This window comes from Hyla sarda, chromosome 9, assembly GCF_029499605.1.
Source record: "Hyla sarda isolate aHylSar1 chromosome 9, aHylSar1.hap1, whole genome shotgun sequence".
NCBI lineage: Eukaryota > Metazoa > Chordata > Amphibia > Anura > Hylidae > Hyla > Hyla sarda.
Genome location: NC_079197.1, coordinates 54649360 through 54669080, shown reverse-complemented (window position 1 = coordinate 54669080; position 19721 = coordinate 54649360).

Below are 19721 nucleotides of genomic sequence, written 5' to 3'. Positions count from 1 at the left end.
TGGACTTTCCCAATATGTAGTTACTTGACAGATTAACATGTACAAAATGGTACACTACTTGGATGAACGTATGCTGCATGCACTGATGAGGGCAGAAATTTGCGCAACAATACGCAGTAAAAAATCAGTATTTTTGTAAAACACCAGCCGGTGAATACTATTGTTTGGACTTTCACAGTATGTAGGCCCTTGACAGATTAACCCCTTAAGGACCCAGCCCAAATATACCTTAAGGACCTGGCCATTTTTTGAACATCTGACCACTGTCACTTCAAGCAATAATAACTCTGGGATGCTTTTACCTTTCATTCTGATTCCGAGATTGTTTTTTCGTGACATATTCTACTTTATGTTAGTGGTAAAATTTTGTCGATACTTGCATCATTTCTTGGTGAAAAATTCAAAAATTTGATGAAAAAATTGAAAATTTTGCATTTTTTTAAATTTGAAGCTCACTGTTTGTAAGGAAAATGGATATTCTAAATAAATTATACATTGATTCACATATACAATATGTCTACTTTATGTTTGCATCATAAAATGTACGTGTTTTTACTTTTGGAAGACATCAGAGGGCTTCAAAGTTCAGCAGCAATTTTCCAATTTTTCACAAAATTTTCAAAATCGGAAATTTTCAGGGACCAGTTCAGTTTTGAAGTGGATTTGAAGGACCTTCATATTAGAAATACCCCACAAATGACCCCATTATAAAAACTGCACCCCTCAAAGTATTCAAAATGACATTCAGTCAGCGTTTTAACCCTTTAGGTGTCTTACAGGAATAGCAGCAAATTGAAGGAGAAAATTCAAAATCTTCATTTTTTACACTCGCATGTTCTTGTAGACCCAGTTTTTGAATTTTTACAAGGGGTAATAGATGAAAAATTCCCCCAAAATTTGTAACCCAATTCCTCTCGAGTAAGGAAATACCATATATGTGTATGTCAAGTGTTCGGCGGGTGCACTAGAGGGCTCAGAAGGGAAGGACCGACAATAGGATTTTGGAGAGGGAATTTTGCTGAAATGGTTTTTGGGGGGTATGTCACATTTAGGAAGCCCCTATGGTGCCAGAACAGCAGAAAACCCCAACATGGCATACCATTTTGGAAACTAGACCCCTCAAGGCACATAACAAGGGGTCCAGTGAGCCTTAACACCCCACAGGTGTTTGACGACTTTTCGTTAAAGTCGGATGTGTAAATGAAAAAAAAAATTTTTTTCACTAAAGTGCAGTTTTCCCCCAAATTTACCATTTTTACAAAGGGTAATGGGAGAAAATGCCTCCCCAAATTTGTAACCCCATCTCTTCTGAGTAAGGAAATACCACATGTTAGGACATAAAATGCTTTGCGGGCGAAGTACAATGCTCAGAAGAGAAGGAGTCACATTTGGCTTTTTGAAAGCAACTTTTGCTGAAATGGTTTTTTGGGGGCATGTCGCATTTAGGAAGCCCCTGTGGTGCCAGAACAGCAAAAAATACCCACATGGCATACCATTTTGGAAACTACACCCCTCAAGGAACGTAACAAGGGGTCCGCTGAGCCTTAACACCCCACAGATGTTTGACGACTTTTCGTTAAAGTTGGATGTGTAAATGAAAATTTTTTTTTTTTTTTTACTAAAATGCAGTTTTTCCCCTAAATTTTACATTTTTACAAGGGGTAATAGGATAAAATTACCCCCAAAATGTGTAACCCCATTTCTTCTGAGTATGGAAATACCCCATGTTAGGACGTAAAATGCTCTGCTGGCGAACTACAATGCTCAGAAGAGGAGGAGCGCCATTGAGCTTTCGGAAAGAGAATTAGTTTGGAATGGTAGTCAGGGGCCATGTGCGTTTACAAAGCTCCCCGTGGTGCCAGAACAGTGCAACCCCCCACATGTGACCCTATTTTGAAAACTACACCCCTCACAGAATTTAATAAGGGGTGCAGTGAGTATTTACACCCCACAGATCTTTGGAACAGTGGGCTGTGCAAATGAAAAATTTTATTTTTCATTTTTACGGACCACTGTTCCAAAAATCTGTCAGACACCTGTGGGGCGTAAATTCTCAATGTACCCCTTATTACATTACGTGAGGGGTGTAGTTTCCAAAATGGGGTCACATGTGTCGGGGACTATGGGGGCTTTGTAAACACATGTGGCCTTCAATTCCGGACAAATTTTCTCTACAAAATCCCAATGGCGCTCCTTCTCTTCTGAGCATTGTAGTTCGCCCCAGAGCACTTTAAATTCACATATGGGGTATGTTCTTACTCAGAAGAGATGGGTTTACAAATTTGGGGGGGGGGGGGCTTTTTTCCTATTTCCCGATGTGAAAATGAAAAATTGAGGGTAACACCAGCATTTTAGTGAAAAAATATAATTTTTTTCATTTTCCCATCCAACTTTAATGAAAATTCGTCAAACACCTGTGGGGTGTTCAGGCTCACTATACCCCTTGTCACATTCGGTGAGGGGTGTAGTTTCCAAAATGGGGTCACATGTGGGTATTTTTTTTTTTTGCGTTTGTCAGAACCGCTGTAAAATCAGCCACCCCTGTGCAAATCACCAATTTAGGCCTCAAATGTACTTGGTGCGCTCTCACTCCTGAGCCTTGTTATGCGTCCGCAGAGCATTTTACGCCCACATATGGGGTATTTCCATACTCAGGAGAAATTGCGTTACAAATTTTGGGGGTCTTTTTTTTTCCTTTTACCGCTTGTGGAAATAAAAAGTATGGGGCAACACCAGTATGTTAGTGTAAATTTTTTTCTTTTTTTACTCTAACAGGCTGGTGTAGCCCCCAACTTTTCCTTTTCACAAGCGGTAAAAGGAAAAAAAGCCCCCAAAATTTGTAGTGTAATTTCTCCCGAGTACGGAGATACCCCATATGTGGCCCTAAACTGTTTCCTTGAAATACGACAGGGCTCCGAAGTAAGAGAGCGCCATGCGCATTTGAGGACTAAATTTGGGATTGCACAGGGGTGGACATAGGGGTATTCTACGCCAGTGATTCCCAAACAGGGTGCCTCCAGCTGTTGCTAAACTCCCAGCATGCCTGGACAGTCAGTGGCTGTCCAGAAATGCTGGGAGTTGTTGTTTTGCAACAGCTGGAGGCTCCGTTTTGGAAACCCTGCCGTACAAGACGTTTTAAATTGTTTATTGGGGGGGGGGGGGCAGTGTAAGGGGTGTATATGTAGTGTTTTACCCTTTATTAGGTGTTAGTGTAGTGTAGTGTTTTTAGGGTACATTCACACTGGCGGGTTACGGTGAATTTCCCGCTAGGAGGTTGCACTGTGGCAAAAAATTTGCCGCAGCCCAAACTTGAAGCAGGAAATTTACTGTAAACCCGCCTATGTGAATGTACCCTGTACGTTCACATGAGGGGGCAAACCTCCAGCTGTTTCAAAACTACAACTCCCAACAGCATGTAATGACAGACCATGCATGCTGGGAATTGTAGTTTTGCAACAGCTGGAGGCACACTGGTTGGAAAACCTTCAGTTAGGTTCTGTTACCTCACTCATTATTTTCCAACCAGTGTGCCTCCTTGCTGTTGCAAAACTACAACTCCCAGCATGTACTAATCACCGAAGGGCATGCTGGGAGATGTAATTATGCAACAGCTGGAAGTACCCAACTACAACTCCCAGCATGCCAAGACAGCTGTTTGCTTTCTGGGCATGCTGGGAATTGCAGTTTTGCAACATTTGGAGAGCTACAGTTTTTAGACCACTGCACAGTGATCTCGAAACTGTGGACCTCCAGATGTTGCAAAACTACAACTCCCAGCATGTCCAGACAACAAACAGCTATGTGGGCATAGGAGTTGTAGTTTTGCAACATCTGGAGGGATATAGTTTAGAGACCACTGTATAGTGGTCTCAAACTGCAGCCCTCCAGCTGTTGCAAAACTACATATTCCAGCATGCCCAAACAGCTGTCTGGGCATGCTGGGAGTTGTAGTTTTGCAACATCTGGAGGGCTACAGTTAGAGACCACTGTCTCAGACTGTAGCCCTCCAGATCTACTTACCGGCTTCCGTAGGATCCCGGCAGCCGTCCTCTTCAGAAGCACGTGACGCCGCCCGCCGATCAACGTCGCCGCAGCCTCCGTACGGGTAAGTGGACGTCGGCGCCCGGTCCCCTTCGGTTCCCCGTTCTGCCCCGCCTATTGTGGGTGGGCAGGACGTGGAAAACGAAAGTTAACCCCCCCCCGCCCCCGGTCTGCTATTGGTCGTCGCCTCTGACGATCAATAGCAGACCAATAGCAGGGATAGGAGGGGTGGCAACCCTGCCACAATAGACCCCTATGACCCGGAATCGGCGCAAATCGCAAGTGTGAATTCACTTGCGATTTGCGCCGATCGCCGACGTGGGGGGGTCTGATGACCCCCCTGGGCATTTGCACGGGGTGCCTGCTGATTGATATCAGCAGTCACCCCGGCCCGGTGCCCGCCCGGCACGCAGCGGGGACCGAAATTCCCACGGGCGTATGGATACGCCCTGGGTCCTTAAGTACCAGGACGTCAAGGCGTATCCATACGCCCTAGGTCCTTAAGTGGTTAACAGGTACAAAATGATACACTACTTGGATGTACGTATGTGGTATGCACTGATAAGGGCAGAAATTTGCGCAACAATACACAGTAAAAAATCTGTATTTTTGCAAAACACCAGCCGGTGAATACTATTATATGGACTTTCATTGTATGTAGTCCCTTGACAGATTAACCGGTACAAAACGGTACAATACTTGGATGTACGTATGCGGTATGCACTGATGAGGGCAGTAATATGCACCACTATTCGCAGTAAAAAAATCTGTATTTTTGTAAAACACCAGCCGTTGAATACTATTGTTTGGACTTTCACAGTATGTAGGCCCATGACAGATTAACAGGTACAAAATGGTACACTTCTAGGATGAACGTATGCGGTATGCACTGATGAGGGCAGAAATTTGTGCAACAATATGCAGTAAAAAATCTGTATTCTTGTAAAACACCAGCCGGTGAATACTATTGTTTGGACTTTCACAGTATGTTTGCCCTTGACAGATTAACAGGTGCAAAATGGTACAATACTTGGATGTACGTATGCGGTATGCACTGATGAGGGAAAAAATTTGCGCAACAATACGTAGTAAATAATCTGTATTTTTGTAAAACACCAGCCGATGAATAATATTATTTGGACTTTCACAGTATGTAGGCCCTTGACAGATTAACAGGTACAAAATTGAACAACACTTGGATGTACGTATGCGGTATGCACTGATGAGGGCAGAAATATGCGCAACTATACACATTAAAAAATCAGTATTTTTATAAAACGTCAGCCGGTGAATACTATTGTTTTGACTTTCACAGTATGTAGGCCCTTGACAGATTAACAGGTACAAAATGGTACACTACTTGGATGAACGTATGCGGTATACACTGATGAGGGCAGAAATTTGCGCAACAATACGCAGTAAAAAAATCTGTATTTTTGTAAATCACCAGCCGTTGAATACTATTGTTTGGACTTTCACAGTATGTTTGCCCTTGACAGATTAACAGGTACAAAATGGTACACTTCTAGGATGAACGTATGCGGTATGCACTGATGAGGGCAGAAATTTGTGCAACAATATGCAGTAAAAAATCTGTATTCTTGTAAAACACCAGCCGGTGAATACTATTGTTTGGACTTTCACAGTATGTTTGCCCTTGACAGATTAACAGGTGCAAAATGGTACAATACTTGGATGTACGTATGCGGTATGCACTGATGAGGGAAAAAATTTGCGCAACAATACGTAGTAAATAATCTGTATTTTTGTAAAACACCAGCCGATGAATAATATTATTTGGACTTTCACAGTATGTAGGCCCTTGACAGATTAACAGGTACAAAATTGAACAACACTTGGATGTACGTATGCGGTATGCACTGATGAGGGCAGAAATATGCGCAACTATACACATTAAAAAATCAGTATTTTTGTAAAACGTCAGCCGGTGAATACTATTGTTTTGACTTTCACAGTATGTAGGCCCTTGACAGATTAACAGGTACAAAATGGTACACTACTTGGATGAACGTATGCGGTATACACTGATGAGGGCAGAAATTTGCGCAACAATACGCAGTAAAAAAATCTGTATTTTTGTAAATCACCAGCCGTTGAATACTATTGTTTGGACTTTCACAGTATGTAGGCCCTTGACAGATTAACAGGTACAGAATGATACACTACTTGGATGCACGTATGCGGTATGCACTGATGAAGGTAGTAATATGCGCAACAATACGCAGTAAAAAATCTGTATTTTTGCAAAAACTCCAGACGGTGAATACTATTGTTTGGACTTTCACAGTATGTAGGCCCTTGACAGATTAACAGGTACAAAATGGTACACTACTTGGATGTACATATGCGGTATGCACTGGTGAAGGCAGTAATATGCGCAGCAATACGCAGAAAAAAATCAGTATTTTTTTAAAACACCAGCAGGTGATTACTTTTGCAAGGAAACAGGACTTTCCCTGTATTTAGACTTGTTACAGATACAGAATAGTAGACTACTTTGATGTAGGCATGTGATATGCACGTATGAGGGCTGACAAATGCACTACAGTCAGCTGAAAACTAACTTATTTGTGAACAGCAGCAGGACCCAACAGTGCAGCACCACTAAAAAAAAAACAGGGATTAAACCCTAAATTGCACTCTGTCACACAATTCTGAGCAGCAGATGATTTGCGCTGAAAAATTAGGAAATAAGATGGTTCATAAAGTTCAGGCAGCTTGTTGATCTGTATGAGGCAACTAACAGCTATCTGCCCCTCTCTGAAGCAATGCTCAATAACGTGAATAGGAGGTTTAGATATCAAAGATCCTTCTCAATGAGAAGAGCAAAGCACTCTGCACTCCTGTCTTTCCCTAATGCTGATGTGACTAGCAGTTGCAGTGGTACACTGTGGTATAAGCTATTCACACACGCGCAGTCCCGTCCTCTCTATCTCTGAGTGCATGGATGAAATGAAGAGAGGCAAGATGGCTGCCGATTATATAGGGCTGTGACATCACAGGGGTCAATGAATGCTCATAGGCTGCATCTCACATGTGATTCAGGCTCATCCCGCCTACCTTCATTCCCGCCCTCCCATAATCCCTTGCCCCATGTACTCACATGTGGATCCGCCATTTTAGGTCTCCAATAGCCTGGAACGCTGTAAAATGGAGTTTAATGAAGCGATATTCGCATTCGTTGCAAATCGAATATTTCATGAAATTTATAATGAATTCGGGTTCGTCAGCTTCGATTCGCTCATCTCTTTTTAGAAGCATTGACAGGTTTAGGTACTTTGATCTGTTAACCCCTAGAGAACCTGTCACATTAATGTATGGTGCTGTAGCATGGTCCTTGACACACAGCACTGGCCATTTATGTTGCAGCGTCTTTACTGCCTATTAAGCCTCTCCTGCTTCATAGCGGTTGAATACTAGCTCCTATCAGCAACTGGGCACTTTCCGCTAATACTCTACATCAGCGTTTATGCTGATGTCCACCATTAACCCTTTAGATGCTGTGATAAATGTCAATGTCTGACTGAGCGTTTCTTTGAAAGAGAGGAACTACGAGAGAGTTAGAAAACCTGAGATATCTGCAGTGTGGTGAGGAGTGCATATTATAAACTTGTGAACTGGAGTGATTTGTTCTGCCTCTAGGGGGAGATGTATATTGGACACAGGTGTATAAATTGTAGTTTGGGACTCATTCTGAGTGTTCTCTGACTGAGAGTTGCTTTGAAAGAGAGGAACTGCAAGAGAGTTAGAAAACCTGAGATATCTGCAGTGTGGTGAGGAGTGAATATTATAAACTTGCGAACTGGAGTGATTTGTTCTGCTTCTAGGGGGAGGGGTAGATTGGACACAGGTGTATAAATTGTAGTTTGGGATTCATTCTGAGCGTTCTCTGACTGAGAGTTGCTTTGAAAGAGAGGAACTGTGAGAGAGTTAGAAAACCTGAGATATCTGCAGCGTGGTGAGGAGTGAATATTATAAACTTGTGAACTGAAGTTATTTGTTCTGCTTCTAGGGGGAGGGGTAGATTGGACACAGGTGTATAAATTGTAGTTTGGGACTCATTCTGAGCGTTCTCTGACTGAGAGCAGCTTTGAAAGAGAGGAACTGAAAGAGAGTTAGAAAACCTGAGATATCTGCAGTGTGGTGAGGAGTGAATATTATAAACTTGTGAACTGAAGTTATTTGTTCTGCTTCTAGGGGGAGGGGTAGATTGGACACAGGTGTATAAATTGTAGTTTGGGTCTCATTCTGAGCGTTCTCTGACTGAGAGTTGGTTTGAAAGAGAGGAACTGCAAGAGAGTTAGAAAACCTGAGAGTTTGAAAGCAGGAGTTTGAGATCGCTGTGAGTGTTACTTTGCTTACACTGTAGAGACTTTAACTCAAAAGGTCTGCTGATAATTTAATTGTAATATTTACTGTCTGTTTTTTGCTGTAAATCTGTTAAATCTCCAAAACTAGATGGCCTCCATGTTGGAAAATGCAGTCCCGTGAACATCCTGTGCAATGTATGAAATCCTTGAATAACAGTTTGAGGGTGCATATTGTTGTGCGAGATGTGTGCTAGTTGTTCGTTTGGAAGCCCAGATCCTAGATCTAGAGGAGCAACTAGCAACATTGGCAACTTGGATAGGAGTCTCCTGCTCACTGAGCAAGTACTCTCTGGTGTAGAGGTGGGGAGGATAGTGGGACGGAGGTGCAGGACAGTCAAGCAGCTAGCTGGGTTACAGTTAGAAAATAGGGTAGAAGGAAAAGTGTCAGGGAGGCTAGTCCTGAACTGGCACACCCCAACAAGTTTGCCCAGGTAGCAGATGAGGGGGATACCAATTTAGAGCTAGCAGTACTGCAGCAAGAACCTACCTCTGACCTCCAGGGTGATGTCTGCTCCAGTAAGGATGGAAGGAGGAGTGCAGGGCAGGCCAGACAGGTACTGGTAGTGGGGGACTCAATTATTAGGGGGACTGACAGGGCGATCTGTCACAAAGACCGGGATCGCCGAACAGTGTGTTGTCTTCCGGGCGCTCGAGTTCGGCACATCGCGGATCGGGTTGACAGGTTGCTGGGTGGGGCTGGAGAGAATCCAGCAGTCATGGTACCAATGACAAAGTAAGAGGTAGGTGGAGTGTCCTAAAAAATGATTTCAGGGACTTAGGCCATAAGATTAAGCAAGGACCTCCAAGATAATATTTTTGGAAATATTACCTGTACCACGAGCCACACCAGAGAGGCAGCGGGAGATCAGAGAGGTAAACAAGTGGCTCAGAAGCTGGTGTAGGAAGGAGGGGTTTGGTTTCATGGACAACTGGGCAGACTTCGCTGTCGGATACCGGCTCTACCGTAGGGACAGGCTGCACCTCAATGGGGAGGGTGCAGCTGTGCTTGGGGAGAAGATGGCTAGAAGGGTGGAGGAGTATTTAAACTAGGGACTGGGGGGGAGGGAACCTACAACATAGAGGGGGTAGATAGTGTAGATTGAGAGGGGGGACTTATCAATGTACCTGGGGGTGGAGCGGAGGGAGGGGTTAGAATAGTTAATAGGGATAGGCTTCATAGGAAGAAAAAATATACACCATTGAATTGAATGATGACTAATGCCAGAAGTCTGTCCTATAAAACTGAGGAACTGGAGTAGTTGATGTCCGAAGCAAATTATGACATAGTGGGTGTAACAGAGACTTGGTTGGATGATAGCTGTGACGGGGCGGTCAATATACAGGGTAGTCTATTCAGGAAGGATCAGACAAAACGGAAAGGGGGAGGAGTTTGTATGTCTGTAAGTGAATTTGAGTCTGAAGGCCGCACTACGGGAGGATATAGGGAAGGGAAACTATAATGTGGAGTCATTATAGGTAGAAATATATGGAGATAAAAATAAAAAAATCCTGATAGGGGTTTGCTATAAGCCACCAAACATAATGGAAAAGACAGAAGATCAATTACTGAGACAAATAAACAAGGCAGCAAATCAAAATGACGTGATAATACTGGGGGACTTTAACTATCCTGATATAAATTGAGAGACTGAGTCCTGTGAATCTCATAAAGGAAACAGGTTTCTGACTATAGCTAAAGACTATTATCTGTCCCAAATGGTGCAGGGCCCGACCAGAGGGGGCGCACAACTGGAACTAATATTAACCAACAGACCTGACAGAGTAACTAATGCGCAAGTAGAAGGATACCTAGGAAATACTGATCATAATATAACACATTATAACATGTTCTTCAATAAGGAAATCTCTTGAGGGGACTCAAAAACAATGAACTTTAGGAAGGCAAAGTTCGATCAACTCAGAGAAGCCCTTAACATTATAAAATGGGATAATGTCCTCAAAAAGAACAATACTGACACTAAATGGGAGACTTTTAAAAATATCTTAAATTCTCACTGCAAGATGTATAGCCCTTATGGGAATAAAAGGGTCAGAAATAAAAGAAAACTAATATGGATGAACAAACATGTTAAGGGGGCAATAATAAAGCATTTAAACTGCTAAAACAGGACGGCAGTGAGGAAGCATTAAAAAGCTATAGAGAAAAATGTAAAATATGTAAAAAAAACAGATAAAAACCGCAAAAATAGAGACAGAAAGACTCCTTGCCAAAGAGAGTAAAACTAATCCCAAAATGTTCTGTAGAGGGTAGCTCCCACCATCCTTTTTTTTCCTGTCCCTGACTGTTGTCCATCTATCCCTAACCCCCTCCCAGCCTTACATTTTTTTTTACTATATTAAAAACGGCTTTTTGTCTGCCTGGTAGTGTGCTCACTACCAGGCAGACTTCGCCAGCAGGCGCAACGTCACTGATGCCTGCTGGGGCCGACACTTCTGCCCTTTGTTCATCTACCCAGGGTGCCTCCAGCTGTTTCACCACTACAACTCCCAGCTTGCCCTGACATCTATTGGCTGTCAGGGCATGCTGGGAGTTGTAGTGGGGAAACAACTGTAGGCCCACTGTGGGGAAAACAATATATCTTTGCTACGGCCGTAATCCGCTCTATCCCCTGCCCCCCCACGGCCGCGGCCTCCGCGCAACCCGCTCTACCCCCCCCCAAAAAAAAGAAAAAACAATTACCGAAGTGCCGCAACCCGCTCTATCTCAGCACCCACCCCCCGAAAAAAACGAATTACTGAGGTGCCACAACCCGCTCTATCCGCCCCCCTCGTGGCCGCCACCACTGCTGCCGCGCAGGCCCCCCCACACACCCCAAAAATCAATTACCTTAGTGCAGGGCAGTCCTAAGGATGGGAGGCATGGGCGGCGTGCGAGTACAGGGAGCCGCATCCTCTGTGCTCTCAGAGCTTCCTCCCGCCTGTCTGATTGACAGGCAGGGAGCGAGCGCAGGCTGATTGGCTGACTGAATTAGGACCGATTGCCTGGCTGGCATCGGTCCTAATTTGGTGACAGTGTCCATTTAACCATATAAATAGCAAAAAGATCAAAAATTAAAGTGTGGGCCCTTTAAAAAATGATTAGGAAGAAATTATAAACGGGGATCAGGAAAAAACAAATATATTAAACAAATTCTTCTCCACTGTGTTCACCGAGGAAAATGAAATGCCAGGTGAAATACAGCGAGATAAGGTAAACCCCCCAGTACAGGTCACCTGTCTAACCCAGGAAGAAGTACAGTGCAGCCTACAAAATATCAAAATAGACAAATCACCAGGTCCAGATGGCATTCACCCCTGTGTTCTAAAGGAATTAAGTAATGTGATAGACATACCCCTATTTTTAATATTCAGGGAATCTATAGTAACATAGTTTGAGGGTTTTCAAAGGGATGCAGTTCTGGAGTATCTTAATAAAAATAAATGTATGACCCAATATCAGCATGGCTTTATGAGGGATCGGTCCTGTCAAACTAACCTGATCAAACTAACCTGAGGAGGTGAGGTCCAGACTGGACAAGGGGCAATTGCTGGATGTCGTATATCTGGATTTTTTCAAAGCATTTGATACGATTCCACATAAAAGGTTGGTGCATAAAATGAGAAGGATGGGGCTGGGGGAGAATGTGTGCAAGTGGCTAAGTAACTGGCTCAATGATAGGAAACAGAGGGTGGTTATTAATTGTAATTATTCTGATTGCGTGACTGTTACTAGTGGTGTACCACAGGGGTTCATCTTGGGTCCTGTTCTATTTAATATATTTATTAATGACCTTGTAGAGGGGTTGAATAGATGATACTAAACTCTGTAAAGCAGTAAACACTATAGAGGACAGTGCACTGTTACAAATGGATCTGGATAGGTTGGAGGTTTGGGCTGGGAAGTGTCAGATGAGGTTGAACACTGATAAATGTCAGGTAATGCAAATGGAGAAGAAAAATCTGGGCTGGGATTATGTATTAAATGGGAGAACACTTGGGACGACTGACATGGAAAAGGATTTAGGAGTCTTAGTTAATAGTAAATTTAGTTGTAGTGACCAGTGTCGGGCAGCTGCTGCCAAGGCAAATAAAATCATGGGGGGCATCAATAGGGACATAGATGTCTACGGCAAGGAAATAATTCTACCGCTGCACAAATCACTAGTCAGACCACATATGGAATACTGTGTACAGTACTGGGCACCAGTGTACAAGAAAGATATAGTGGAGCTGGAGAGGGTTCAAAGACGGGCAACCAGAGTAATACCGGGAATGGGAGGACTAGAGTACCCAGAAAGATTAGCAAAATTGGGGTTATTTAGTTTAGAAAAAAGAAGGCTTAGGGGAGACCTAATAACTATGTATAAATACTTCAGGGGGCAGTACAGAGATCTCTCCCATGATCTATTTATACCGAGGACTGTATCTATAACACGGGGGCATCCTCTACGTTTAGAGGAAAGAAGGTTTCTACACCAGCACAGACGGGGGTTCTTTACAGTAAGAGCAGTGAGACTGTGGAATTCGCTGCCTGAGGAGATGGTCATGGTGAACTCTGTAAAAGAGTTCAAAAGGGGTCTGGATGTATTTTTGGAGAATAATAACATTGCTGGTTATGGATACTAGATTTTTTTTATTTTTTATTCTTTATTTTCATTTCATTTCCAGCATCATGTAAAAATTCACACCATATGGTATAACCCACACAATTATAAATCTACTTCTTCGAACCTTCTAATTTCCTCTGATGCTGAGAACTCCCAAAGTAAGTTGAATGAAATTAAATTAACAGAGTGCCGATTTCCCTCTGCCTGTTCCCTTCAACATTACTGCATGCTCATTTAAAAGGGACTCCCTTTCATAACTTTCACCTTTCCTCCCCCCCCTTTCCCCTCCCTCCCCCGTTCTGTGCCTCTCTCTCTCTTTCTTTCCGTCTCCTCTCTACCCTGCATTTTTCAGTAGGAACTCATATTCTCCCATTTCTTGGAATTCAGCCTTCCTCTGGATCAACTCAGTAGGGACTCATTAGGGTTATAGGTTGAACTTGATGGACTCTGGTCTTTTTTCAACCTTATGAACTATGTTACTAATTAAAAAAATGGAACAATGTAACAATGTGTAGCTCACTCAGCCCAAACTGACTCAAGGTTAACTGGGTAGGTCTATATCCCACAGGCCTAAGAACTATGTCGGCAGTTAGATAAAATGTTATATACAAAGACCAGTCCTCTAGAGACAGTGGGAAAAGAAATTAAGATTGGAGAAGACAGAATTGAATTTATAGTGTATGTAAATTGATGCTGGGGTGTATAATTAATAGTAAACCCGAATAGAGGTTGGAAGCATATACATATGATATATAAATCACATTTATTTGATTAAGATGCAATGTACATCCATGCAGGGCCCTTGCACAAGATGTATATAATATAACTGTTAGTAAAAAATAGAATAAAAATATAGAATAATAAAATATAACAATCAGCCACCTTTGGATAAAAAGTAAATTTTTGGAACATAAAGTCTATGATATCAAAAATAATGTCCGTGCAGCAGGTTGGACTTAATTAAGATGATAATGCATAGGATGCCAGATCGTTCACAATGTTGCAGAAAATATTTGGCAATATTTGGAAAATACTGTCCTGATCATACAGAATGGTACCTGCAGTTCGCAATGGAGTGTAGCTCACGATGTCCTGCGGCAAAGGATGATACTCGGAGCTGGCACGGAGCGGCGTCCGGCCCTGAAGTGGTTACTCCAGCGGGGTGCAGGCGGGCATGGGTATGCGTCCGCCCGAAACAGTTCTGGATGGTGTAATTAGTGTGAATGGATGAGTTGGCTGGTGTCCTCGTGCAGGATCGCACGCGATCCCGGTAGTGATCCGAAATGGAAGGTGCTGCAGCGCTGCAAAGGGCTGTGCCATGGTTTGCAGATAATTGCAAAGGTGCTGATAAGAGGTAGATATAGATGGCAAACAAGGCTATATGCGTTTCAAGACAGGGGGTCTCATTCTTCAGTAGCCAAAGTTATATAATGGTTAGCCAACACAAAGTTCGGGGTTAAATAGCACAGGAATGTGATGTCACAATTTAAGAGAAATAAAAGACCTGGAAAACTAATCCATGAGTACATATATGACTTGGGATAGCATAAGACAGTTTTAAATAGAAAGAGAATAGAATGGGACATACATAGGGAGGTAACAAAAAATGGATGTTCTGGACAAGAAAATAATATATGAATATATATAAAATAGATATGTAAGAATTTTTTAATGAAAAAAGTTACAGGGGTCAGAATAGGGCAATTTTAAGCATACATTTTTGTCCAAAAAGTTTGACTTTTTTTAAAAGTAGTACAATAATGGAAAAGCATATAAACATAGGTATTGTTCTAATTGTATTGACCCATATAAAAAAGACAACTTGTCTGTTTTAATGAAATGTGTAAAAACGAACCCCCCCCCCCCCCCAAAGTACGAAAAGTGTTGCCCCCCCCCCCTCAATTTTTTTCCCTTTATTTGTTTTGCTGTGGTAAAATCAAAGGTTTCATTGCAAAGAATAATTGCCCATGCAGAAAACAAGCCTTCATATAGGTCTGTGGTTGGAAAAATAAAAGAGTTATGGCTCCTAAAAGGTGGGGAGGTAAAAACAAAATATACAAAAATAAAAATTGGTGGTGTTCGAAAGGCCAAGGCAGACTGTGTCCTTTAGGGGTTAAAAGCAAAACAGTATAACATATGTGGTGATGAAGACCTAGCAAACATCTTTAAAAGCAATTCTGTTATTTATTACATTGCTGCAAACAAAGACTTCAGAGAAAATCTTGCACAGTAGAAACACAAACATCAGGTCCTTGACCAAATCAAGCAGACCCTATCAATAGAAGAAGAAAAGAATATATTTATTCTATTCTTCACATAAAGTAATAAGAATTCTGAAGATTGAGAAGAGACAGTTGTTTTATTGGCCTCTGTTCCTCTTAAAAATAGAAAATGAGAACATTGTATGACGCATTATTATGCTTAATAATGGAATTGACTTTTTAAGATGTGCACATCTGGCCTGAAGGGTATATACAGAAGAATGCAAAACTCCCACACAGCAGCATGAGAAGGTGGGTAACAACACAATGTAACATTACTGGGGTGAATAAAACTACAGTATAATGCAGACCTTTAATAATATTGATGTTCAAAATCCTTACAGCTTTTTTCTTTTTTTCTGCTTTCCCTAGTAGAGCATGCTTGTACTAACTTTTTCCTGGACTAAGCTCCAGTGACTTTCAGTTGTTATTTTAGGCCGGGGCTACATAGAGGGTTTTTGTAGCCCAATTGATTGAATTTAATCAAACTGCGGAGGAAGCTCAATAGTTGAAGTCCTGAGTAACATTACAAAAAGATTCCATGTAGCCCAGTCCTTATGTCTGAATCGATGATTGATTAAACAACATTTGTTTACTTTGTGCTAGAGATGAGTGAATCGAAACAGACGAACCCGAATTCGTTATGAATTTCAGGAAATATTCAATTCGCAATGAATGCGAATATCGCTGTGATTCTATTGTGCGAATCACTTCATTAAACTCAATTTTACAGCGTTCCAGGCTCCCAGACACCTAAAATGGTGGATCCACATGTCAGTACATGGGGCAAGGGATGCTGGGAAGGCAGGAAGGCAAGGCGGGAAGGGAGTTAGGTGGGATGACCCTGAATCACATGCAGGATGCAGCCAATCAGCAGCCCGTCCCCCCTGTGATGTCACAGCCCTATTTAATCGGCAGCCATTTTGAGGCTACTCATTTCATGCCATAAACTGCAGAGGTATAGGATGGACTGCGTGTCTCTGTGTGTTATAAAGACACGCTGAATTGATCATACCGCAGCGTTTCCACTGCCAACTGCTAGTCACATCAGCATTGTGGACAGAGAGCAGTATAGTGTTTTGCTTGTTCTCACTGAAAATTATTTTTATGCTAGCTTTTGACCTCCCAGTCACTTTATTCAGCATGTTATCAGAGAGGGGCAGATATCTTTTCGTTGCCTCATACATTCCAACAAGCTGCCTCAACTACATCAATCTTAGCACAGGAGGCATGAATGATTTTTCAGCGCAATTCTGTGTATTTTTTCCACAAGAAATAATTTGCTGCTTATACTAGTCTGTAGATGGTATACTAACTAGCAGTTCACATTATTCTTAAAGGAGTATTCCAGGATTTTTTTTATTTGACTGTTACAGGGGGTGTGAAGTTAGTGTAGTTCATAATATAGTATCTGTACCTGTGTGTGATGGTTTTCTCACAATTCTTCTTTGATTTTCACCCTACTATTTATTTTTAACAGCATACAAAATTACTGTTGTCTCAGATTTTTCCCAGCTTGCAATGCGGCCGAGACCTGACTCACTAGCTGATGACAGGGAGCCTGTCTTTTTCAATGGGTGGAGCGATCGCATGGTGGGAGAGGGATCAATCTACAACTAATGCAACAGCTGTAGGCACCCTGATTGAAAACCACAGGTCTTTTGTTTCAATGGGTGGGGTGGCTGATGTCTGGGAGGGAGGAAAAGGAAATTGTGGGATTTGTAGTAAAAAAAAGAAAATCAAACAGGAATTACAATTTCACAAAAAGCTAGCCACATACTAAAATCACCTTATGGTGGATAACCCCTTTAATACTCTGTGACAGAGTGGAATTTTGTATTTAATACACTTTTCTTTTTTTGTGGTGCTGCACTGTTGTGTACTGCTGCTGTTGTGCATTTTTCTGCCCTCATACGTGCATAACATACCTACATCTAAGTAAGCCACTTTTTTGTACCTGTTAATCCGTAACAAGCCTACATACAGTGAAAGGCTAGGGAAAAGTAATCACTGGCTGTTGTTTTATGAAAATATGTTTTCCAAGTGTACTGTAGCGCATTTTTTGCACTCATACGTGCATACCACATACCTACATCAAAGTAGAGCACTTTTTTTTGTACCTGTTAATCTGTAACAAGCCTACATACAGTGAAAGGCCAGGGAAAATAATCACTGTCTGTTCTTTTATGAATATATGATTTCCAAGTGTACTGTAGTGCATTTTTTTGCACTCATACGTGCATACCACATACCTACACCTAAAAAGTGTACTATTGTGTTCCTGTTAATCTGTCAAGGGCCTACATACAATGAAAGGCCAGGGAAAAGTAATCACTGGCTGCTGTTTTACAAAAAATTATAGAGTTTTAAGGCTCATTGTAACGCATTTTTCTGCCCTCCTAAGTGGATACCGCATACGTACATCTAAGTAGTGTACTATTTTGTACCTGTTAATCTGTCAAGGGTCTACATACTGTGAAAGTCCAGCCAAAAGTACTGATCTGCTGGTGTTGTACTCAGATACTTTTTTTAAATGTACTGTAGAGCATTTTTCTGCCCTCATTAGTGCATACCACATACCTACATCTAAGTAGTGTACTATTTTGTTCCTGTTAATCTGTCAAGGGCCTAGATACTCTGAAAGGACAGCTAAAAGTGCACACCTGCTGCCGTTCTAGACACATACTGTTTTAAGAGTAGTGAAGCATGTTGTACTCCCCTCATAAATGCACTAAGTATGTCAGGCAGAGAAGTGGCAGAGGCCTAAATCCTTCAGGCAGAGGTCGTAGCAGACTAGGGGCTAGTGGCAGCAGGAGTCGCAGCTAGAGGCCTGAGCTCCCATTATCAGCTAGCGGTCTTGTCTTGACCAGCAACCCATCTGCTGTCGTCGATTAGTTAAAGGGGAATTTTTTTTACAAATCAACTGGTGCCAGAAAGTTAAACAGATTTGTAAATTACTTTTTACTTACTATTTAAAAATCTTAACCCTTCTAGTACTTATCAGCTGCTGTATACTACAGATGTACTACAGAGAAATTTGTGAATTTCTTTTCTGCCTGACAACAGTGCTCTCTACTGACACTTCTGTCCGTGTCAGGACTGTCCAGAACAGGAGGTTTTCTATGGGGATTTGCTTCTAACCTGACAGTTCCTGACACGGACAGAGGTGTCAGCAGAGAGCACTGTTGTCAGGCAGAAAAGACATTCACAAATTTCTCTGTAGTATATCTGTAGTATACAGCAGCTGATAAGTACTAGAAGGGTTAAGATTTTTAAATAGAAGTAATTTACAAATCTGTTTAACTTTCTGGCACCAGTTGATTTGTCAAAAAAAAAATTCCACCGGAGTTCCCCTTTAACATGGTCATCCACTTCATCACAAGTGACATCTGACATCTCCAGTCAACAGTCGGTGGGTTTCTCAGACACAACCCTCAGTTGGCATGGACCGGGAGCAGTCCCTGTCCTCCCATTTCCTCTGTCCTATGCTGTTCCCTCCTCCTCTTCCTCAGTGTCCACGTATTTGCTGGGGAAAAGGGGGACGTCGTTCCCGTTGAATCTCTGAGCGGTCGCCACCCTGTGTCATTCAGCCACTATATGGTCTCCTCATACTGATGCCACCTCCAGGCTCTGTCATTGTGCCCCTCTGCGGCAGTGATTCTAAAAGTGATGCCGGTAATCTGCATGTTATTCTGAATAACAGTATTATTTCACTACCCCAGCACACTCCATATGCGTGTTAGAACACAGCAAAGTGTTCTACACCCCTAAAATATGTTTTTAATATAGATTTGCCGCAAAAAAATTCAAATCAAACCAAATTTCTTTTAAAAAATTTGCCGAATCGAACTTTTCTAAAGTTCGCCCATCTCTACTTTGTGCCCAGACTATGAGGAATTTGTAAGCCTTACATCAATGTTCTAAAAATCTGCTGTAATATCAAAGCACAACTAAATGAATATATGTAATAATGAAGAAGAAAGCAACTTCGGCACTGCTGGAGCCACTTGTATTGAAGACCACTATCAGTGAGCGGCATAAATGTATACCCAGATCAGCAGATGAGAGGTGCTTCACGTGCAGATATAACAAGTGTTCGATCACGCATTAATCATCAAGAAAGACAGAGCACTGACCAATATCTTGCAGAATCTCTTCAGTCTTTATTCATAAAAGATCTTCTGGGGTACAGGAGTTGGATGGGAGAGTGGTGTGCTGGCGTGGGGGGAGGACTGGGCCACGGACCGTATCGCGCACAATGCGCTTCGTCAGGCTCTCTATGTATAGAAGATATGGTTATCTGTTCTGAGTGCTGAATTATACATATAAAACTTATATAAAACTGAAAGCACAGTGCCCCTCTCTATTGTTACTAATTAGTACCAATATTGTTGCTGTTGTGATATTAGTAGAAATATGTT